The 24,680-nt window shown below is 42.1% G+C and overlaps 1 long non-coding RNA gene across 2 annotated transcripts; it reads right to left on the bottom strand.

Annotated features, from left to right (window-relative positions):
* Window positions 1–1,679: 1,679 nt before the first annotated feature.
* On the bottom strand, window positions 1,680–21,562 carry LOC142829557 (uncharacterized). Of its 2 annotated transcripts, none has more exons than XR_012904060.1 (4): window positions 21,439–21,562; window positions 13,592–13,685; window positions 12,399–12,581; window positions 1,680–2,050 (listed from the first exon to the last, which is right to left on the bottom strand). It is a non-coding gene; the product is annotated as an uncharacterized LOC142829557 (long non-coding RNA). The 2 variants fall into 2 exon arrangements; XR_012904061.1 differs by lacking the exon at window positions 21,439–21,562 and adding an exon at window positions 21,197–21,285.
* Window positions 21,563–24,680: the final 3,118 nt, after the last annotated feature.

The raw sequence follows: 24,680 nt of genomic DNA, 5'->3' as shown, positions 1-24,680 counted from the left end.
GTTCTTTCCCTGAAAATGTGTGGGTTTTGAGGGAGGGATGATTATGTATCTTTTATGTCTGTCTCCTCCTTTGAGTAGTGACATGAGATTGCTGTTGTATGAGGTGGGAGGAGAGAGGTGGAAAATTCCACTCTGAAAAGCATCACTTTCATAATGTATCATCAAGAGGAGTCTTCCAATGATAGATGGAGAACTGTGGGGGTGTGGGAGGCAGTTGAAGGCAGCAAGGAGTTATTCTCTCAGTACTTCTTCCTGGAAAGATAGAATAATTGAAACTCATGTCCGTGCTTCAGACTTCGCTCATCACTTGTTACAGAGACATAGGCCACCCTCATGGACTGGGGCTTCTCAAGAGTTATTAGATTCCTAAGATAGCAGCCTGTGCTGTCACCTCCCCTTCCAGTAGGGTTGCATTTGTCTTTATATTCTTCTAATAAGCAAGGAATCCAAAAGTTTAAGTGCCCACACGTCGTGTGTTTGTACATAAAAGTTTCATATTAAACTGTCTCGGTTGCATAATAATAGAAACATGGAGGAGAAATAGGAATTTATTAAATGTGCTCTTAACTGATGCATTTCCTGCCTTTCATCACAATGTAAATGCCAGAATGTCAATTTTGCATTAACTTTCACTTCTTGGGTGTGTTATCTTTGGATGTACTCTTCAGAGAAAAGGAAAGAAAACCTCAAGCTTTGTCTTCTAAGTCTTGACTCTTCTTGCTACATTCAGGAGACACACGTATGCATGCATGTGCATGCACGCACAAACACATGCTCAGCCTCACACACGTGCATGCTCATTCACACATGCACACTCACTCCACTCACAGATGTGTGCATGTGCTCTCTTGCGGTACTTCCGTCCATGCATCCAGAGCCAGATGAGCTCTGAATTAATCAAAGTGCTGGCAGTGAAGTTCTCAAACTTATTTTCTGTGTGCATATGTACACATACTTAGGGATTTAGTTGCCTAACCCAAATGTGGCTATATGTATTAATATACATATATCTACTATATATTTGACAGTGTGCGTCTGTGAGTGTATTTGTCTGTTCAAGAACTCTTCCTAAATGGTAAGATCTAGGACCACTAAATTTGATATGCAGATTCCTCTTATCATAACTTAAAGCAAGGTCAGGGTTTGATCATACCAGAACAAAAGGATGTGCCTGGAATGTGACTATTTCTCATAAAATGAAAAGGGAGCACTCTGCTAGCATGGACAGTTATACTATGTAATGATCACAGGGACCAGCAAGACAGCAGGATGCAGGGGAGGAGAAAGGGGCAGCTATGTACTATATATTTGAGAGAGTTTGTCTGTCTGTGCATCTGTCTCCCCCAACCAAGGAACACGTCCCTCTCTCCTGGCTTTGTTCACTGGAGCTGCCATGGACAAACAATTCTCACCTGGCCCTAAGCTACTACAGTGAGAGAGGTCTGGGGCTGTCCTCTTTCCCTAGGGCAGCCTGTATATTGAGCCCCTCATCCCCATCTCCACCGGAGCCTCACGCCCTTTAGGGGTTATTAATAATCAAATGTGATTTTATTAAGCATAAAATAGAATTTAAATGGTCATAAGAGATAGCACACAGAATAAAGTAGGTTACTAAGCAAAAAAACCCACACAAGCTAAATTAATATACAGAAGAAACTAGTTACATGTAATATGTCACCCTAGAAGTTGTTTTGATAATCTTCACATCTAGAAATCCTTTCAGCCTGAGCCCAGTTCCTTCCCCCAGTTTAGTCTTAGTTGTTTCCAGGAGTCATCTTGTGTGGGGTAGCCAGGGAGAACTAATTACCTCACTCCCCACCTTTAAACAGGATTTGTAAAAGGCTGGAGTCGTTGGTTTCATTTTGACCCCTTCTCAGCTTCTCATGGAAAAACACACAGTTTAAGGTGAATTCCAGTATCAGGTGACAAGGTCACATGTCTCTGTAAGGCATTGTCTCCATACTTCCCAGGCTCAGGTCTGCAGGCTCCATTTTCTCTTGCTAATGCCATCACAGCTCTGAAGTGTAGTCAGTAGGAGTCATCAAAAGCACTGTATGTAACACAGTTCAATGTTACTAACCTGATCTATAAAAATGATACATGCATACCAAGGGAATAATTATATTCAGTATATTACAACATTTCCAATTATATTTCACATAAAGCATATTCAGTTATGTCATATTCGTAAGCATATTATCCTAAAGAATATGGAATGCCCTAATCACAGCAAATTAGGGCCTGATCTCTCCTTGTGGTCTCAGGTTGCTACAGTAATACAAATAACATTTTTAATTAATTCAAAATTACAGTTTACAAAGGAACCTATTTATTAAGTTCTAATTAGTTTTTAAAATATTACAGAGGCAAAGGAGAGAGAATTTAGAATATGTGAGATGAGAAATGCATATCTGCTGTATTGCACTGTGGTTGAATTTAAAGGGAGTTGATTATTTTGACCAATAATGACACATGTAACCAGCATATGATACAAGTAAAAAGAATCAAATATAGTACTTCAGCCTATAAACTGACTGCCCCGATGATGGAGAAGGAATAATTTCCCTGGCTTGCATTTTTTTGTTTGGAGTATGCTTGTCATTTTCATTGCACAGGGGACTTTTGCTTACTCTGAATTTTCAGGTATTTGGCCACTTTTGGAGGCAGAATGACAGCAAATAGTTTTGTGACCTGATCCAGTGTATCAAATTCTCTGTACTTATGACTGCAACCTACATTGTCCAACTTTTATTTGATGTAGGTGTGTATAGTCCTACTGTTCAGTCCAGTCTTTCCTTTTACCTCCATCCATACAGCCCAATTCTTAAGTAATTTTCTGTCCCAGGAGAAAAAAAATTACCAGGGATCCTCCAACTAACCACTGGCTGTGTTTTTAAAAGACTTTAAAACTGCAGGCTGTGGCAATGTTGCCACTTCCTTTCCTCTCATAACAAGTCCAGAATAACATTAGAAGGCTAGTTAATACAATAATAATAACATACAAGTGCAGTTGGGAATAAATCAGCTTTGGTTCTCCTTTCCGGCAGAAGAAATCACTACATGCCAGATTTTTCCAAAGAGCTCAGCAGTTTGAACAAAGCACTTTTGAAGCTCTGACTCTTGTTTAAATGCCTAAATAGGACCCAAAATCTTTTGAAAATCTGGCCCCAATAGTTCACAATGAGTGCATGAAAATCTGCCCTCACAGAGCTCAGGACTTTTATGGTACCAGTTGTCAGTGGTTTCAATGGAAAATGCTAGCGGTATACAGTCACTCCAATAATCATTAGTAACCTCTAGCTTCCCATAATATTTTGAAACTCTAGGTATCTACCAGTTCTACCTGCACAATAGAGTGAACCTTGTCCCTGAATGAACTAGTCTGTGCTGAAAACTGCCCTTGCTGCAGTCTCAAAGCAGGTAAAAAGAAGTCCCCTAATGCAATCTCCTTTACTATTAATCTTTTATGATACCTGACAGACCTTCTGAGGGTTTGTGCTCCCTTTAGATCTGTTTCAGACTTCATTCTGGAGGTAATGTTTTTAAGAATAATGGAGTTTAATACATTCTAATGCTAGAGTTTTGAAATCAGCTTTACACTCTTTAGTCCTGATTCAGCAAGGTACTTATGCATTTGCTTAATTTTAAGCATGTGAGTAATCTCAAATTGAAGTCAATGGAGCTATTTGAATGTTAAAAGTAGGCAATTTTTTCTGTTCTGTCTGCAGTGACTTGGAACCAAACTAAAGCAAAGATCAACCTCCCTCTCCCCCGCCCCCCCCCCCCCGCACCTGTGTTTGAGCCTATTAAAGGAGTTGAGCTATTTCTTCATCTCTATCATGTTTTATCCTTTTCTCTGGTTTATCATCAGACTTAAGGAGCAGAAGTACTACCACTGTACTTTAAAAAAAAAAATAATAAAAAGCCCACCCACCTATCCTGTGCATCAGCTGAAGCAATGTATAATTAAAACAGCAACAAACATTTCAAGACATGTGAGAATGTGCACGCATTTCCTGGAATCTCTCATAACCAAATTACCCATTGCACTTGTGTGCAGTGAATGTCAGAGGGAGAAAAGGCCCATCATGACTGCTGAGCTTCAGTTTACAGTTACGTAATATTTTGTTTTGGAAGTGAGGTCAATGGAAGGCACCACTGAGATTGTGTCCACTCTTGGTGCAAACCACAAGGGAAAAAATTCTCCTTAGCTCTTGGCCTGCAGACAATGTGCAGCTAGAACACTCCTGTACACTCAGCACGTTTCCCATTATACAGTGAAAACAATTTGTAATTGCTGAATGCTTTTAAGGTTGATGTTGAAAGCCTGCCATGCCATCGATCACTCTCTAAAGTGTAAAACAGTAAGTAACCTTTATCTAGTTTAGTTCAGCACAAGCGTCACAGAGATGTTCAAATATAGCTACTGGTAGAGAGACACAGTGAGTTTGAGTCTTCTAAAGCTCTCTTGAAACATAGATCTAAAACCTGACTGATCATCCTGTAGTTAGAATCTGACTTTTCTTGTGTGCTCTAATACAGTTCAGCAGTGTTTTGTTTGTCGTCCATCTCCAAATCCAGTATAGAAACTGCAACTTTTATGTTTACAATTGAGCTTCCCAGAGTTCACACACAGTAGTATGCTTAAAATTTATGTTTCTCTTTTTGCAGAAAACCACAGAATTTCCAGAAACAATAGGATTCTCATTTATAGTTGCATATATTGTAGCATTGTGTTTACTCCTTGACAATAACAATGATCCTTATTACATAATGAAATATCAAACAGAAAACTCCATCTGTATAAAAGGCAGCTTTCTGAGGTTATTTTTTAAAGTGTATGACAAGGAAGGTTAAATAATTTGCATTCTCAGCATGGTTTATTTTAGACTTGGAATGCCCTTGTCAGCAAAGAGAAGCCAGTATGGCAGAAGATTGGAATAGTGAATGTAATGTAGATCTGTCAGTCCATCATCGCTTGAAGAAAGAATATCATTTATGAACAGTGAGTTCTCAGACTCTTAATTCTTAAATATACGCACACGCTCGCTCTCTCAAAATTCTCTTTCCTTGATATGTCTCTGTCCTTAGATTATAAAGTTCCAGGGTCAAGGTATTCCCTTCCTGAATGTCTGGAAAGTACTTAGTACACTAAGGTGCTACTGTAAACAAAGAAAAAATAATAATTTAAATCATGTACGAATATGTACAAACCCTGTCACATAAGTGGACCTTAAGTGACACACATTCCGAGGTCAGTCTATCATTTTGAATTCAGATGCATCCTGAGGAGAAGGAGGGCATGAAACCGAATTGCAAACTCATGTTTGTTTGCAAACATTTCTCCCTGCCTTAGGAGTTGGGTTTTTTTCCTTCTCTAAATGGATTGTAACCCTCCTAATCTGTCTTAACATTCTTTGAGAGCCATTTATGCCAGAGGCTCAGTACTTCATTGCTGTTCCCCAAGCTGCACCTTCCCCATTGACCTCAGGCAGCATAGTTCCGTATGGACGGATGATGTTCCAGTCTCCTTAGCAGAAACTATCCTTGACTTATCTCCCACTCAAAGGTTTCATGTGAGTAGAGGGGGCAGTCCCTAAGAATTCAGTCTGATGAATGAATTCAGTCTGATTAATTCTCACACTGGCTTGGAGGAGGAGACTCCCACAGCAAATTTAATCTCCTAACTTCCTCCTTTTTCTTCCCATCAGACACACAGACCCGACTAGGTGGAGAGTGAGCACAGGACTGCTGTTCCAGCTGCTATTAATCCTTTTTTGTCTTCCTAAGTGAATGAACATCACTTTTGGAATATAGTTTTGGTGCAAATGCTCATGGTTTCCAATGCAGCATTTTCTAAGATTGTCTCAATATTAATTATTTCAACAAACATTCCTGTTTGTAAACCCATGAGCATAAATATTCATGGATAGTGAACACACACAGTGCTTGAACATAAGCAAAGCTCATTCCATTTTTTATTTCAACAAAGATGTTGACTTTTTTAATGTACTCGTCCTAGCTGGACAGTCAGGTCTTCAACTGCGTCGAATAAGTGTAAACTACTCTGCAGTCGGAAGAAGTATGCCAATTTAACTAGTTGAAAATAGCTGTAAAAACATTCACAACTAAAGACTTGTTTTGCACACTTCATTCTACAAACCAGGATCTAATCCTGCAAAGCAGTGAGCGCAGGCAGAGCCCTGGCCCAGTCAAAGCTCAACTAAAATCACTGGCAATGTAGCTAGCCATGTCCTTGTACAAATCTGGGGGGAGGGAGGCTCAGGGCTGAAGCAGTGTGTGGGGAGGGAAGGGGCGAACCCCCAGCTAACCCCTTTCAGCTGCCTGATGATTGTCTCCTTTCTGTATGGTTTTATGAGAGACAATCCCAATTCTAGGCACATTTTCCTGCCACAACTAAAACCTTACGTTGCTTTAAGTTATGATAAGAGGAAGTCATGTATTGAAGTTGGTGGTCCTAGTTCTTACCATTTAGGAGGAATTCTGGAACAGACAGACATATGGATAGACAAAACACAGACTCTCTCAGATGTATAGTAGATTCATCACTTTTTCCTTCCTTTATCCTTTTGTCTATGCACTTCTCTCTCCCGGGTGCAGAAAAGTACAGCAACAAGAGTGTGACAGAAAAGGGCATCTAGGCAAGTGCTAATGACCAAACTTGTGGAAAAAACCTTGATTTCATTTAACAAGGCACTAGAACTGTCTTTCCAAATGGAGCAAAACTGGGAAACCAGGATGTTGGGTCACCAGGTCTAGAGAGGAATTGGCTTCAGTGTGAGACTACAAACCTTTTGACTGGTGGAAAGCAAGAATGGTTGTCAGTGGTGAAATATCTATGATGTCAACAATGAGCTGTGTACAGAATTTTGTGTGGGGATTGACTGAGTGGAATTCATGCATGTATTGTGTATATGGCAACAGCTTTGTTTTGATTAGAACAAGTATGGGGGAAGTCCTTTGTACTTGCAGACTGGTTTATTAATGTGTGGTGATTTATGATAGAGATAGGTGCCATGTTCACTGTAAAACTGTTCCCTGGAGTAACCTGAGAGATCATGGTAAGTAAATGTATTGCAGGCAGATTAATTATACTGAATTATACTTAATTAGAAGGAATGCTTTATTGCAGCTTAATCCAAAAATCCCAGAGTCTGCAGAATCCCACGTGGGCGCCTCTACACTCCAGAATGACTGGAAGCGCAATCTAAAGTTAAGATCAAATACATTTATGCTGACAGAATTAAGCCATTAGTATTATCAGCACCCACAAAACCTGATTTGGTTTTTAGAAACAAAGTTAGACTCTGCTTACTACTTCAATCTCAAGTTCTCTTTTTTGAAGTTCAGGGTGATTCAACAGTCAATGAAGGTGCAAACAGCCCTTTGTGTAGATTTCTGTCAGGAACCAACGACTTTGATTATCTGTGTCATTTTAACTACCCAGTCTTCAGATACTTAAGGTATGTCTAGACTACATGGCTCCGTCGATGGAGCCATGTAGATTAGGTTTCTAGAGATAGGAAAATGAAGCGGCAATTTAAATAATTGCTGCTTCATTTACATAAAAATGGCTGCCGCGCTGTGCCGATCAGCTGTTTGGTGGCACAGTGCAGTAGTCTGGACACTCTGCGGTCGACATTGTCAACTGCCCCGTTATACCTCGTGGAATGAGGTTTACCGGGACAGTCGACAAGGGCTTCTGTTGTTGACTGCGGAGCATCCAGACTACCGCGCTGTGCCTCGAAACAGTTGATCGGCACAGCGCAGCAGCCATTTTTATGTAAATGATGCAGCGATTATTTAAATTGCCGCATCATTTTCCTATGTCTAGTAAACTAATTTACATGGCTCCGTTGACGGAGGCATGTAGTCTATACATACCCTTACAGATTCCCTCTACCGACTACTTCCTGTCTCCCACCCTGTAGCCAGACACGAACCCCATCTTGGTTTCCGCCCCCCCCCCCCCCCCCCCCACAGAGCAGGAGAAAGGCAGTCAGCCTTTGATGCCCTGGGAATGCAGGTGTGCTGCCTGTCCCTGACTCTACCATAAACAGAAACCAGACAGTAAATGGGCTAGCTGACGACCCGGGGCCTCCCGCTGTCCTGATGGCTAGTACCAGTAATTGACATGCCTGCACTGTCCCAGAAGAGGAATCTTCACCCATCACATACCAGAAGTGCCCATTGTCTGCATTTTCCCAGGTGTGAATTGTGCTTTGCACCCTTCGTCGGAAACTTGACATTTAAAGCCATTTTTCCTAATTGGCCACTTGAGACCAGGAAGAAGCCTACGTGACCCAAGGGGTATAAAGAGGTGTTCAGTAGCCTATCCCATTGGAGCTCCAATCATCTATACCTGCTGGCAGGTATTGATTGTCTCCCGAGGTCTGTGGGACGCCCAACCTCGCCTTACTTTTTCCCGAGGGATTGAGAGAAAGACGCTGGCCACGCCAAGTCTGGAACGCAGGGGTGAGAATATATACCTGCTAGGTGTCTATTTTGCATGCATTTAATAAGAGCTCAGAGAACCAAAAGAGTTTCATGGTACCTGTAAGTGACTTATTAGTCTAATTTCTGTCCTGTCCTTTGTAGTGGCTGTGTTATCTGTAACACAGCAGTAGCATTTAACAACGAAGTTTACCCTGTAACAATAAAATAGTAACTGTTTAAGCTTTAACCTGACTCCTTCAGTTGCTGTAACAGAACCAAGCACAATTTAAAAGAACTTCATCCGGTCATAAGGGACTCACTGCCCTGACCGTCGGCTGACAGAATTGGCGTAGTCGGCAGGTTTGTGCTACTGGTTCACATACAGCAACATGAAGCCTGTCATGATAGACATGGATTTTAGTGGTATAGAGAAAGGGTTTGCTCAGGAAGGTTGGGGCAACCCAAAATGGGATAGAGAAATGTTAGAAAAGGATTGGGGAAATCCTGAGGAGTTGTGGGTACAGTTCTGTAAGTATAGAACTGCCTGCAAGTTAAAGAATGGGACAATGCCTGAGTCTGTGGGAAAGAGCCACTTTCCATTTAGCAAGGAAAACAGGATCAGGCCCAGACAAGCAGGCAGGTAACAGATAGATTGAAGGCCTTGTGGTAGAACTGAGACAAAGGCAGTAAGTACATGTACTGGAAATCTAAATCCTTAAAACAATACTTACAAGAGTAATATCTGAAACAAGTCCATTTTTTTTTTATTTTTAGAGATAAGAAAGTGTTTTAAGAAAAGAAACCCACAGAGAATTTAACTCTACAGAGAATGGAGAGAATTTAGCAGTTGTGCAAATGCTAAAATGGTATAGATAGAAATTGTGGTTTCTTTACAGTCATTCTGAAGGAAAAATGGGCCCGTTTTCCAAAGGAATGTCTGTAAATAATCCAGGCAAATTTGACTCAAATCTGTACATTTGATTAGAGAGACTGCTAAAAGACCTCTAAAGGGAAGGGTTTCTATTGGAACTTAATTACCTCAATGAATAAAAAGGGAATGTAATTGTTGTACAGCTATGTAGAAATAGTGTAAGAAAGGTTCAGAGAGAATGTATGTGTATCTGTGTGTAAATATACATAGTATAAATAATATAAATTTTCAAGGTCCAGTAATCTTGTTTGTAGGTTTAAAACAAACTGGTTTGGTTTACTTTCAGTCCAAGTTGTTTAATGAAAGTACAGGAAAACTGTGAGCATAAAGAAAAGAGTTACACTCTATGCAAAGTTTAATGTGGCTAAGTAGTGTAAACAAAGATTGCACATTTTCCTGTGACATGCCATGTATACTGTAGAATGGGTAAAAACTGCAAACAGATTAAATGCTGTGAAAGCTCCAGGAGCCACAACAGGTTGTAATTTCCTTTGTGATGCAAATGCCCTAGCTGGCAGCACAAAGAAGCTTTGCAGGTAATAGCTAAGTTTGATCAGCAAACTACCTGAGATCAGAAAGTTCAAATTGTAGCCCTCCAGAAAGGAAAAAAAGGAGGTATTGGTATTGCTATTTTAGTCCCAATAAGAGTTTGGGTATACTAGAAAATGTTTAAATGTAAGCAGTCTTTTAAGAAGGCTCCCAAAGAGAAGACTGAGAAATTTGCATTTGTAAAAGATGTTACCCCTTTTGAACAAAATCTTGCAAAGGTTCGGGCATAGCCCTTGGTCTGATCAAGTGTTAACTGCTTGTCCATACAATTTCAGACCTAGAAGACAAATTGGCTAACTACCTGTGGATATGTAAACCCTTGGCTCCAATGGAGAGGGAAACAGCTGCAGCTTGTCTTCTATGGAAAACCTGTAATGAGGTGTTCTTCAAAATTGACTGAATATAAGAATGCAAATATGAAACTGCAAAAATGTAAAAGCCTCTGCTGCAGAAGTGGAGAGGTAGAAATGCATGTCCCTCAGTACCCAGACGAGCTAGATTCCCTTAAGGATGGGTGCTGAGAGTTAAAGCAACTCTCAGATTTATTTTTTTTTCTTCCCTCAGGAATATGTTTTTTTAAAAAAAGGACCAGGAGGTATGAAGTTTAGTGAACAAGCTCACCCTCCTTACCAAATTAATAGTAGACAAACCTGTGTCATTGGGAAAAGTCATTTAGCAGGAATTAAGATGGACCATAAGAAGGAAAAAGCATGTAAAAAGGGGAAGGCAAAAAGGTTTGGAGCCCTATGGGCATAGTTGAAGGAATAAGGAAAGTAGAGCAGACATTGGAAAGTTACTAGGAATGAGAAACATTTTCTTTGAAAGGACAAAGCAAGTGATTTGAAGGAATGTGAAGATAAAAGGTGGACTCTGTGGGAGAGTGGAAAGAATTAAGCAATGGTTGTAATATGTGAAGGGAAATCTTGTTTTAAAATGACACCTTGTTTCTTTGCAGCCTCTTCCTTAAGCACTGTGCAAACCATCTAGGCAAAGAAACAATCAAATGTAAACATTTTGTCTATGAACACCTTTGTTAAATCTGCAAAGGAAAATTGGGGATTCTACTGAAACTTAATTGGTTAACTGCATAAAGGAATGAGCTCTATATATTGTAACACTATTTTGTAGGTTTCAAATGAACTAGTTTTATTTTGTTTTGGATAATGTCCTCTTGCTTAAAATTGCAAACTGACAAGGCACAAATTGGTTAGTGCTTGTGTTGGGCATTCAACTTTTAAGGACATTTAACTTTCTAGAAACCAAATTATTATTTTAGAAACTCAAGCTTTGAAACTTCACTGTCTCTTTTCAAGGCTGAGTTAATAACACTTTTGGCTTGCTTTTAAATTCAACATTATATGTGAATACAGGCTGCCTGGTTATTTCAAAGGAAAGTGAACAGGGAAGGCTGCTGCTGTCTCAGCAGACACATCTGCTGCACACCTGACCACAAACATAGAAGGAACAGCTCAGTTTGCAGAGCTGGCAGCAATCAAACTAGCTTATGAGACGGATGCCAGTACCATTTACACTAACTCCTATGCTATATGGGCTGGAGCCATCCAGTGGATAACTAACTGGGAAATAGGAGGAAAGCCTGTTTGGAGATTGGAATACTGGAAATGGATATACCAGCATGCAACCCAACATGCCTTAAGCATAAGTCATGTGTCCAAAAGAAATAACACACTGACTGCACAGCTAAATAACCTAGCAGATGCAGCAGCACAATTTTTTTTGCTGCCCAGGTGGATTGGGAAGGCCAGTACATTTGGCTACATGAAACCTTGGGACACACAGGAAGCAATGAGCTGGTGCGGCAGGCACATGCCAGGGGGTGGCCTATCACCCACAAACAAGCCAGAGATCTGGTACAAGCTTGCATCCTATGTGCTGAACTCAAGGAAACATATAACAGAAGGGCAATGGTTTGCCAGGCTAAGAGATGGAAAAATGCTATGGGCAACCTGGCAAGTAGATTATATTGGTCTACTGCCCACTAGTAAGCAAGGGTGGAAGTATGTTTTAACTGGAGTAGAAATTGTTTCAAGAATTGGTTTTGCTTACCCAACCCGATGGACAACAGGGTTGTCTATGATCATGGGACTAAACCGCTTAATAGCCCTTGTCCCAACACCCCAGTTTGGGGACACAAACCCATGTACTGCACTCCTATAAGGGAAAAGGAGTCTGGACAACTGCAGACGCTGGGCTAACACCAATAACCATTACTGAGGCTTCGATTGTATCCAAGACCGGCAAACCTTATGTTTTATTACAGGAAACTGAGGCAATAGCCCTGAACAGTGCTCCAGTGGGATGGATCCCTCCCAATGCTGGTGTGGATCCGGGAAACCACCATGAACTTTTTGTGTATATATATACCGTTTGCTGTTGTAGTGCTTGCAACCACTGTTGTTAGTTACAGACTATTGAAATGAGACATGGTACTCCAACTCACCATGGTCTTCTTCCTCATCCCAACTGCTACTGCTGTACCAGAACACCTTACTTGACTCCTCTACTGGACTGGGAATCGAGTGTGTCCCTCTCAGCCCAAATGACGGGTGAAACAAGAGTGACATCTTCCGACGGGGACCGGTATGGTTCGATGACAGTGACTACCGCAATCCTCTAAATAACTCTGGGGGGAGATCAAGGGGGGAAGGCAAGGGAAGTGGCAACAAATGGTATGGAAAAAGACATGCTGTAACTAAAAATGTAAAGCCTCATGGCTAGATTGGCTAGCCCAACACCTAGAACTTTCGTTAACTCCCTTCCTTCACTCTATTGTAAATACTACATTAACCATTTTACTTGTTGTAATTGCTTGCTGCATGCTTCTATGTATTGTTAGACCTTTTGTGTACACTGCTACCTTATATGGCGCTGGGAAGCGATCCTAATTGATCCCTTGATCCAAAATTATCTGATCAGACCCTGCCAATAGGGCGATTTTTTAGCTTCCTCCAAGGAGGGCAAAAGGTGCTGGCATCACCGCCATCTTGCGTTCTGGGACATAGTGAGGCGTGTCAAGGGGGTGGAATGTAGCCAGACACGAACCCCATCTTGGTTTCCGCCCTCCCCAGAGAGCAAGAGAAAGGCAGTCAGCTTTCTGGGAACGCAGGTGTGCTGCCTGTCCCTGACTCTACCATAAACAGAAACCAGACAGTAAATGGGCTAGCTGATGACCCGGGGCCTCCCGCCGTCCTGATGGCTAGTACCAGTAATTGACATGCCTGCACTGTCCCAGGAGAGGAATCTTCACCCATCACATACCAGAAGTGCCCATTGTCTGCATTTTCCCAGGTGTGAATTATGCTTTGCACCCTTCGTGGGAAACTTGGCATTCAAAGCCATTTTTCCTAATTGGCCACTTGAGACCAGGAAGAAGCCTACGTGACCCAAGGGGTATAAAGAAGTGTTCAGTAGCCTACCCATTGGAGCTCCAATCATCTACACCTGCTGGCAGGTATTGATTGTCTCCCGAGGTCTGTGGGACGCCCAACCTCGCCCTACTTCTTCCCGAGGGATTGAGAGAAAGACGCTGGCCACGCCAAGTCTGGAACGCAGGGGTGAGAATATATACCTGCTAGGTGTCTATTTTGCATGCATTTAATAAGAGCTCAGAGAACCAAAAGGGTTTCATGGTACCTGTAAGTGACTTCTTAGTCTAATTTCTGTCCTGTCCTTTGTAGTGGCTGTGTTATCTGTAACACAGCAGTAGCATTTAACAACGAAGTTTACCCTGTAACAATAAAATAGTAACTGTTTAAGCTTTAACCCGACTCCTTCAGTTGCTGTAACAGAACCAAGCACAATTTAAAAGAACTTCATCCGGTCATAAGGGACTCACTGCCCTGGCCGTTGGCTGACACACCCCTTCCTTTCTTTTCCCTTCCCTGTCCCCTCCTATTTATTTTGGGGCTGCACATCCTAAACTCAAAACTCTGGTCATCTGAAGAAGTGGGCTGGGCCCACGAAAGCTCATGATACCATCTTCATGTTTTGTTAGTCTATAGAGTGCTACCAGACCATTTGTTGTTGTTTTTTCAAATACAGCAGTGATTCTCAAAACTCTAATAAGAGGCCACCTCTTATCAAAAAGGCCTTCTCCAGGACAACCAGCCCTCTCAGTCACATTGGCTTCTCCTTTTCCCCCCTTTTCTCAACAAATTCAATCACTTTGCCTCACACCCATAAAAACAAAATCAGTTTCTTATTCACAGTCAAAATCAGTTCTCTTCAATCCCCTCCCTTTCTCCTCTAGGTTGCCTAGCTGCTGCCTGAGGCCTTTTCCAGGACTCAGACTCCTCCTTCCCTCTGTCTCCGTCAACACCTTTGTTCTTGCTGTAGCTCTCTTTGGTTCCCAGCTCAATCTTTCTTCCCCAATTTCCCATGTGATTTATGGCTCCAAACCAGTCTCCTTTGTCCCCAGTCTCAACTTCGTTCTCTTTCTACTATCCCCTTGAATCACTGAGAAAAGTCTGCTTCCCTCAAAATATCTCGCCCATATTCACACTCCTCTGGTGTCTTCCTCCAATAGAGTGGTGTCTCCAGCTGTCTACCTCTGGTGGCAGTGCTTCTCTCCTGAGGTGATATCTCCTTTTAGCAGAGGTGGCTCCTGTTGTTGGCTGTCAACTGCAAATCTGAGCTGATGGAGTTTTCTACTGGAAGCAGCTACACCATGCCAGGTGATTCCAGCAATAGCTCCATCAGTTCTCAATCCCAGTTCCCTATGTTGACCACTGCCTTTCCTTCTGTTGGAAAAACAGTCCCGCAAATCCAAATAAAGCATGCAAAACATACATTAAAAATAGAAATTGGACTCTTTCGTAGGTACTGAGTAGTTTAAAGTGACAATAGGAGTCCTACAGTGTGTTTATTTAAATATGGAAACAATATGGAAGTAATTTAATATGTACAGAAAGAACAAAACAAGGGGGAACATATTAATGCCAAAAGTGATACAAGGCAATTTTGTTGTCCAGCAACCAGTAACTGAGTTTAAGCTTGAAAGGTACTACGCTGGTATAATGTTAGTTTCAGAAAATATTAATTTCTGCACATCATGCATAATGACCTGAGTGTTATACAGAACTAATGAACAGGGTTTCTCCCCTTAAATCTCAGCCATAATAATAGAAAAATGAGATACATTCTGAGCTGCTTAGGGAGCTAATGGATTAGATTCTCAGGACCAGCCATTTGGGGCTTGGTGCACTACAGATTTGTATCTAATTTGCTGTGCACTATTGTCTATTGTTGGTCTCTTCCAACATGGTTGCTTCCCAGGTCTCTCCCACCCAACTGTATTTTTTACTATTTTTCCCTCGGATGAATTATCTAAGTTTTAGAAGTTGCATCTAATTCTGTTATTTCTTGCCCAGTTTTCTAATCTTTTTAGGCACTGTGGCCCAGATTTGATTGGTATCTGCATCATCTCCCAATTTAATTTCATCTTCAAATTGTAGTTGTGTTACACGCTTTCTCTTATAGATCATTGACGGTCTTCCCTTTTTTTAAATGGGTTTATTTCAATTACAAGAGTCATCTCACCATGTGTTATATATATTGATTTTTCAAAAGCAAGTTCCATCTTCTGTTTTACTTGCATGTTGGAAATATATACCAGATCTTTTGACCATTTTTGTTGATCTCTTCTGGGCTCTCTCCAATATGACACTCCTGTTAATATAGCCCAGAATGATATTCTCTAGGTGCTTACAAATAGACCTAGTATCTTTCCAGGTATGGAAGTTAGGCCTGCTGGTCCATAATTTCCAAGGTACTCTTTGTTGCGCTTTTGAAAGATAGCTACTTCTCCAATCCGTGGAGACCTAACCCATCCTCTGGGAGTTCTCAAAGATAATTACTAGTGGTGGTACCAAGATTGCTTCTGCCTACTTCTTAAGTACCCCAGGATGAAGTTCATTAGGCCCTGATGATTTGAATAGAGCCAAGTCATAACTCAATGGGTCTGCTTCTGGCCATTTGGAGGGGGGATACATTACTAGACAACTTTTAGCTGATATATTTGTCTCAATGAAGATTGTCTTCGATTTATTTCAACTATGTCCTCTCATCTAGAAGTGTAGGGACAGCAGTGGCAGGCACATGTCATAACGAGAGTTAGTGGAGCTTCCAGTTATGAAAGATGGAAATATGAGATGCCAGGCTTTCTTTCCAACAGTAACAAACATCAGAGTATTCGGCCTGTGGCCTTATCTACACTACATGGTTCTGCTGGCAAAAGGCAGCCTTTGCCAACAAAACAATAGAGACGTATGCATTACAATGCTACTTTTCTTTGGCAAAACTTTCCTGCTTTGCTGACAAAATAAAACTACCTTCATATGAGACAGAAAGCTTTGTCTGGTAAAGTTCATGAGAGAGCATCAGTGTTGATGCTGCTGTTTATGTTGCCATAACTGGCCGCCTCCCAGTATCCCACAATGCCTGTTGTGACCACTTTGCTCACTCTTTTGAACTCAGCTTCCCGGCAAGCATGTACCCCTCCCCTTTCAAAACTCTGGGGAATTCTGACAGTGAGTTTGCCATTCCACCTTGGTAGTAAAGAGTAAATCATTAACATGGAATTCTTCTCTCCCCTGCATTGGGCACAATACTACTGCCGAGGGAAGGGGTGGGGACTGTTGCACTGTGCAGAGCCAGGAAGGAAGGCAGGAGCTGAGGGGAGAAGGGCCTCTCCCCCCCTCAGGGCTGGTTGTTTCCTGCTGCTATCTGATCTTAGACACTCGTTGTCCTCCACTCCCTGTGTCTCACTCTTCCCCACCCTCCAAAATTCAGTTGAAAAGTGGCTACCAATCTACTGGGATCCCCATGGAACAATGGGATTGAGAAACCTGTGTTACGTGGCACTGTACCTGCCGTGTGAGGCATCTCAAACCCTTCCCAAAGCACTCCATGGCCAGTTGCACAATGGGCTAGCTATCCATGCTGCACTGCTCTGTGTCAAAGTAAGAGCAACTACTAGGGATGTGCTGTGCTGACTCAAGGAGTACAGTGTGGTCATACAGCCGCAGTTTGTTTAAAGCGGCAGACCTTTTGTCAAGAAAGCGGCAGACCTAGTGTTGACAAGGCCTAAGTAAGGTTGCAGTTACTTCTTTTACCTCACCGACCAAACCAGTTGTTCCATTGTTTTTGCATGACTTTGTGTAAAGGATGAGCTCTCTGTGTATTTGTAATGTATTGTAACCACCATTCTCCTGATTTTCATCAAAGCCAATCCCTGCTCAGGCCACATGTATACTTACCATGCTGGAGATCAATCTTCTGGCATTAAGTTTAGCAGGTCTAATGACCCACTAAATTGAATGCTGAGAGTGCCCACTGTCGGCGCTGGTACTCCTCGATTTGTGAGGAGTAAGGGAAGCTGATGGGAGCATTTACTCCTGTCAACCTCCCAAGCTCAGCTTAAGGTATGTCGACTCCAGCTACGTTATTTGTGTAGCTGGATTTCCATACCTTAAGCCAACCTTCTGTATAGACCTGGCCTTCGTGTATTGGACCTCCCCCGCCAATAGCAGTGAATGAAGTGTCCCTCTTTCTGTGGGTCCAAACAGACCCCATTCTGTATGGGTATCTTCTCTCATACTTTAAAAGAAAAAATCTGACTGACTAAACAAAATTTGCCTCAAAATGTGAAGAAGAAAAAAAGAAAAACTGATCAAGGACACTGTGATCGGAGCGTGCTTCATCGTCAGCAGCTAAAAGGGAACAGACCAGGGAGGTTTGGTTGGGGCCACTCCCTCTTTTCCAAACCCTCAGAATCCACCAGTTTGTCGGTGGCGAGAGGGGAGGGACAAGTGGGCCCAGTGGACACTGCTTTCAGAAGGTTCCCAAAACTTGTGGTGAAGATAGCGTAGTCCCACATGGTGGATATGCTAAGATGAGATATACATATTTTATTGTATAGTGTGTTAGAGGGATCCTATCGTGAATAGGACCAATGACCAGTGACTTCTTTTTCACCTACCTGTAATTTAAGTAATATCCCCTGTAGTGTTAAGCAATAGCAGATGGCGCGAAAGAGGGTCAGTATGATCAGGATCCCTCTGTTATATCTGTTTAACCTCTCTGAGTCTTCTACTAGAGGCAGAAGTAAATGACTGGACTTCTGCCCAGATTTCCCTCCTTCAGCCTTCCTGTTTTAAATAATGTTAGTTACATTTGATTTTTCAAAAGGAGTGGCTGTGCATGCATCATTTCAGCACTGGCCAACCAAGAACAATGCACACTCTTGCTTATCCCAAGTAGTGTTGAAGGACTGTTCTGTCCGTGAATGGTCTGGCACTCTTGGCCAGCAAAGAGAATGTTAAAAGCTCTTTGGATGTAAGAGAATTGCCCCTGACCACCTGATTTCCCAGATTTGGAAATGACTGATTTATTCAGCTTTTGCTTTCATGAGGTGTTAGGGCTGAGAGAGTGATAAGAAGGTGAAATCCATTATAGTTCTGTCAGTGCTTCCTGAAGGGAAAAGACACCACCCTGATGTTAACAGCATTTGAGTAAACAAAGTGCTTTGGGAGGCACAATGAGGCAAGGTTATAATGGTAAATCTAATGGGGTTTAATTTGGTTGGGAGATGGGATGCAATAGTTTTACTAAAAGCAGATAACCTTCCTATGTGAAAGAATGACTCCACCCTGAGGCTAGGTCTAGACTACAAGGTTTTGTCAGAAAAAGCTACGCAAAATGCGCTCTGCATTTTGCGTAGCTTTTTCCGATTCTTTTGTAGGAAGAGGCTTTTCCTACATTTGGCCTGTCTAGATTGGGCCAAATGGGGAAAAAACCTCTTTCGGAAACCCCCTTCTTCCTTGTGGAAGAGCATGTTTGCACTTGCGCCAAAAAAATGGAAGTGCAACCTCATTCCCTGGACGTGGCGGAGTTTTTTGGGATACCTCCGGGAAACCCCGTAGTCTAGACGTAGCCTGAGAAACATCTTTAATTTTTGATGTTACCTGGGACTGAGACAGCTAGTCCCAAGAACAGCAGTACATCACATTTGTCAGTGTTAGAGTATTTCTATTTTCCTTTGAGGATAGTGGCTACCACTTTGTTAAACATATATTGTTTTCTGTTTTGTCTATTTTCTCATGAGAAGCAAACTATAAAGGAGGGTCACTTTTCTAGGTTTAGGAAATATTTTCTCTGTAGGAACAAACTTCCTTATTAAATATTCAGAAAAAAGTTTTCATTACCACAAAATAAAAAGTATCAAAGCTTTATTCCAACTGAGAGAGAGACAGCTAAGTGACAAGAAAGCCAAACATTGGCTAAAGCTATTATTTGCTTTCCAGAAAACTGTGTAACTATAAGACTGGTGACTTATATGAACTCCTTAACCATCCAATGATATACATGTTGCAACGCAATGCCTGTGCAGAACATAGCATTTTATACTTGTTTCCCAGAGTTGCTGTTTAGATAATGGAGCCAAGACACATGGGTTCAGCTTTGACATTGACTTTCTGTGTGATTAGGAAGAGGAATCTAGCAGAACGTTGCATGCTTTCTAAATTTAGGAGGTGAAATGAGACAGTGAACGCATACATTTTCTTGGAAAATGTTCTAAAAAGCATAGTATATATCAGCAGGCCTGCCGATGATGGGGGAAAGGGGACATCTGCTCCAGGGCCCGATGATTCAAAAGGGCCCAGCCTGACACTGCCACAGCAACACTGGTAAACACAGGCCCTTTAAATCACTGCCGAAGCCCTGGACGGTGTTGAAGGACTGATGGGGGAGGTTAGACCTTAGCCCCATCCTTCCACTTGAACACTCTCCCCTACTGGGAGCACAGACCCACCCACCTCCACCTGCCACCATGCCCACAGCCCTGGCAATTCTGTCAGTCCTCCAATGTTTTATAGGTTGACTAATAATTGTTCTTTGGGCAAGTTACTCTGTAATTGTCCAGTATAGGGTTTCTTGGTATAGTCCCCTGTTGGGGACAGGATATTGAATTAGCTGCACTAACTGGTCTGGTCAAGTAGAGTAATTTCTATGCAAGACTTCAACAAAACGCTATGGGCCAGATTTCCAGCTCATGTAAATCAATACATCTCTGTTTAAGTCAATAGAGAACCTCAGCCAGTTTATATGGGCTGAGGATCTAATCCAATCGGCATAAAATCCACATAATCCATTCATGTTTTACTTGCATATATGAAATTTCTGCTTTGAACTAAAGAGACTAATTTGCCTGTATGACTTGGCTCACTTTGGAGTGATGAGCCCTTAGGTGAGTAATAGATACATCTTGAGGAGTGCATAGATTATTGAATTATAAACAGGATTCCACAAGACAGATTCCACTCTTGCCAAAAGAATCATGTGCCAGTATCTTATTTCAATAAGATATTCAGCCTCTTTTCTGTATATCAGGTCTAAATTCATTCTAAAAACTGTAAATGCTAGTTTGTGGGAAACGATTAGATACTCCAAATAACTCAGAGTGACAATGTCTTAAGTGCCCAATGAATCGGTTTTATACAGAATTCTTGTAATTCTCTCAGAGGAGAGAGAAACTTAGGGAAATTAATAATTTCCCCACTCACACTCTTACTCCTGGACTTTAGCAGTTAATGAGATCTCTTTTAGGGTATTTCTTCAACTGAAGCTGTGATTCTCCAGGGCTAGCTTAATTACACTGGGTCCCCCTACTGCCTCGCTGACCAGTTCAGTTCCTCCCTCTCCACTTGTAGCACATAATCAGTCTGTTTCCCACAACCTATACTAACAGATTAACTCTGTAAGGGGAAACAGAGGCAGGGACGGGCAGCAATGGGTGAAGAGTTAAGAAAAGAGGGATCCAGAGGTTGGGACATAAATTGGGACATGTGACTGAGGCTCTGGATTAGCAAGATTGTAATAATGCTCCTGGGAAGTTCTAGATTCCATGTGCTTAGGTCTTGATACCTTGTAGCTGTGGACTTGTACTAAAGTTTGTTAGAGCTAGAAGTTGCCCTTTGCAGATTTGTGATATGAACCATATAAAAAGGTCTCTTGTTTGGTTTCAAAGGAAAGAGAAGTCTGAATGAAGTTAATCAAAACAAAAATTTTGACTTATCAGCAAAAAGCCCTAAAAGTGAGATCTGGTAGAGTGTTTATGGTTATATTCCGTATACAGGCAGTCCCCGACTTACGTGGATCCGACTTACGTCGGATCCCTAGATACGAACAGGGTGAGGCAACTCCCGCACATGCGCAGCAGCATTCCCGGGGCTCGCTCACCTGGGTCCTAGGATCCTCCTCCTCCTCGGGCCGGCTCCGACTGGGGTCCCGCAGAGCTGCCGGGCAGAGGAAAAGTGCCTCCCCATGCCCGCTGCCCCCCCCCCCACCCCTCTGCCAGCAACAGGCTGCCCCCTCCCCTGAGCAACAGGCTGCGGAACAGACAAAAGCAGCCTCTCTGCCCCTCCTCCCCTCTATACATGCCGGGCTCCCGGAGCGCAGCAGCGTCCCCGGGGCTCGCTCACCTGGGTCCTAGAATCCACCTTCTCCTCCTCTTCGGCCGGCTCCAACTGGCCTCTGCCTGCAGCAGCTGGCCACAGGGACAGGGATCCCGCAGAGCTGCCGGGCAGAGGAAAAGTGCCTCCCCACGCCCGCTGCCCCCCCCCCCCGCGGCCTCGCATCCTGCATGCCTCCCCCCTCCCCCCCTGCCAGCAACAGGCTGCCCCCTCCCCTGAGCAACAGGCTGCCGAACAGCAGACAAAAGCAGCCTCTCCGCCCCTCCTCCCCCTATACATGCTGGGCTCCCTGGGCAAACAAAGACTCCACCAAAACAAACAAAGTGCTGGCCTCATTGTGTTAGCAAAAAAAGGACCCTCCTCCTAGAACCCTGGGTGGTGTGTGGAAATAAAGCTATTAGCTCAAAGCATGGTGCAGAGCTGTTTGGTATTTGATGAGTTACTCCTTTAGTCCTGAGTTTGTCACAGGGACAGAAATAGATGTGAAATCTTCTGAACAGGGGAACAGACAGCAAAACAAACATTAGAGGGGAGTTAACCTTTCCCTATGCTATCCAAAACTAAAAAAAATGTTTGGCTAGAGTTTACCCTACAATATGTACCAGTTCCGACTTACATACAAATTCAACTTAAGAACAAACCTACAGTCCCTATCTTGTACGTAACCCGGGGACTGCCTGTATATTGGACTTGCATTCTGGATGTCCAGTTAGGAAGATGACCCTGACATGTCTGCCAAGGGAGATGATGGAAGCAACATTGCCTGGGTCCTTTTAAAGTGTACTGGACTAAGCAGCATAACATTTGTTTGGAGCAGTTTCACTGCAAGAGGAATAGACAAGATGATCCAGAAGGTTTTTGCAGACTCTAATTTCTATGATCTTGGGTTAGAATTAGTCTTAATAATTTGCAAAGATTGTTTAAAAACATGTAGTCCTGTGCTACCTAACAGAGTAACACTGTGTGTGTGTGTGTGTGTGTGTGTGTGTGTGTGTGTGTGTGTGTGTACACAGAGAGAGAGAGAGATGAATTGTAAAGCAAAACCCACTTTGGTCACGCAAGATCATCTCATTCAAAGAAATGGGTTTTGCCTACAAAAGCTCATGATTACTATATATAGACTAACAGGGCTGCCCCTCTGAGACTTTCAAAGATTGTTTAGTTACGTATTTAGCTAACTTTATAAATAAGTAAATTTACTTTATAGCTCCCCTATATGACTGCATGGCTACGTCTAGACTGACATAATTTTCCGCAAATGTTTTTAACGGAAGAGTTTTCCGTTAAAAGCATTTTCAGAACAGAGCATCTAGATTGGCATGGACGTTTTTCCGCAAAAGCACTTTTTGTGGAAAAGCGTCCGTGGCCAATCTAGATGCGCTTTTCTGCAAAAAAGCCCCAATCGCCATTTTCGTGATCGGGGCTTTTTTGCGGAAAACAAATCTCAGCTGTCTACACTGGCCCTTTTGTGCAAAAGTTTTGCGCAAAAGGGACTTTTGCCCGAACGGGAGCAGCATAGTATTTCCGCAAGAAGCACTGATTTCTTACAGTAGGAAGTCAGTGCTTTTGCAGAAATTCAAGAGGCCAGTGTAGACAGCTGGCAAGTTTTTCCGGAAAAGCGGCTGATTTTCCAGAAAAACTGGCCAGTCTAGACACAGCCCATCAGTGTGTAGATCAGGATGTGATATTGGAAGTGGGTTTCCTGTGCAGATCCATGCAATTGGTACTCTGCTGAATTTCTGCATGGTCACAGGATCAGCTAACTTAATTAATAAAAATTAGGTTAATATTGTTGGCGTAAGGTGTGTAGTTTTTCCTGCAGTCAGAGTTGAAGCAGTGAGGTTAGAAAGAGAAATAAAGGTAAATGCCACAGTTACACTGAGCAGAAATTAAAGGGGAAAAAAGCTGAATTTTAATCTTTGGGGATTTCATTCTGGTTTGAGATTCTTTGTTCCATTTGGTCCGCATATTGCTTACCTAAAGACCTATTTACATTTCATCAGTGCAGGGGCTCATGCAATGGCATCTCAGTCAAGATCCTAATCAGTCCATCTTACTGAATAAATTAGAGCAGATGAGTTAAATTGCTTGTGTTAAAATAATTTCAATGAACCCTGACCCATAAATGTCCAGATTTAACTCCATTTATTTTTATTATACAAATCTGAGCCCACAAGTCACAACACAGGAATCCTTATAAGACTCATTTCATTTCCAAAAGAGGTGTCACCTTATTCTATATAACCTTTATATTCAAGACATAGCAAGAAATAGACTATAATTGAGGCATTCCATAGAGGTCTTTCTGTAATGGCTTGGGGAAAATGAAACTTACTGTTTTTCTGAAAACAAAAAATATCCACACAATATGTAAACATAACTATGGCAGAACTGTATTAAAATAAGCCTAGGAAGATGGGGTGGTGGTATGGTTGATGTGCTGGACTGGAACTCAGGGAGTGTGCATTCTATTCTTGGCTTTGCCAAAGACTTTGTGTGATCTTGAGTAAGTCCATCTCCCTGTGTATATCTGTAATATGGAAATAATAATACTCTTCCCACTCTTTGTAGTATAATAATACTTCTCCCACTCTTTGTAGCTGTCTTGACTATTTAGACTGCAAGACACAGGGACTGTCTCTTACTAAAAATATGAACACCACCTAGCACCATGGAATCTTGAGCTCAGCTGGTGTTTCTAGATGCTACACAAATAGAAATATTTTGCTAGTTATTTTGCTAGTTATTTAAATAGGGATCTGTATTTTAACACTGATAAAACGTAAGTTTCCTAATATGCTTTAATTCTGGCCCTAATTTTTTTCATTAAAACTTACCAGCGATCACAAAATTTGCTCACTTTTTCTTTACTATGTTGAGAGATGATCATTTTTAGAATTACTGATATTTCAGTTGCCTTGGAGACTTGAAAAGGGATATATGCTGTCCTCACAGGCAAGAAGAAATATTGTTTTAACATAATTGGGCCATTACACATGGTTGATGAATTACGGTTAACACACATTTTATTTTTTTTTAAGCGTACAAAGGGTTGGCGAGGCAACAAGCAATATCCAAATGGTGCCACCAGATGAGACTTTGTTTCTTTACACCATGTGTCTCTTTGTACACTGTTGATTGGTTTTCATGAAGAAGCAGAAAGGTGGTCTTGATCCAGATCTGAGCTGCTGTTGCATGCTTTCCCCAGTCCTACCCAGAGAAAACAAGCACCATATAAAGGATACAGAGAG

The sequence above is a fragment of the Pelodiscus sinensis genome, chromosome 5 (genome assembly GCF_049634645.1).
Source record: "Pelodiscus sinensis isolate JC-2024 chromosome 5, ASM4963464v1, whole genome shotgun sequence".
In the NCBI taxonomy this organism is placed as follows: Eukaryota; Metazoa; Chordata; order Testudines; family Trionychidae; genus Pelodiscus; species Pelodiscus sinensis.
This window is presented reverse-complemented; position numbering and strand designations above follow the sequence as displayed.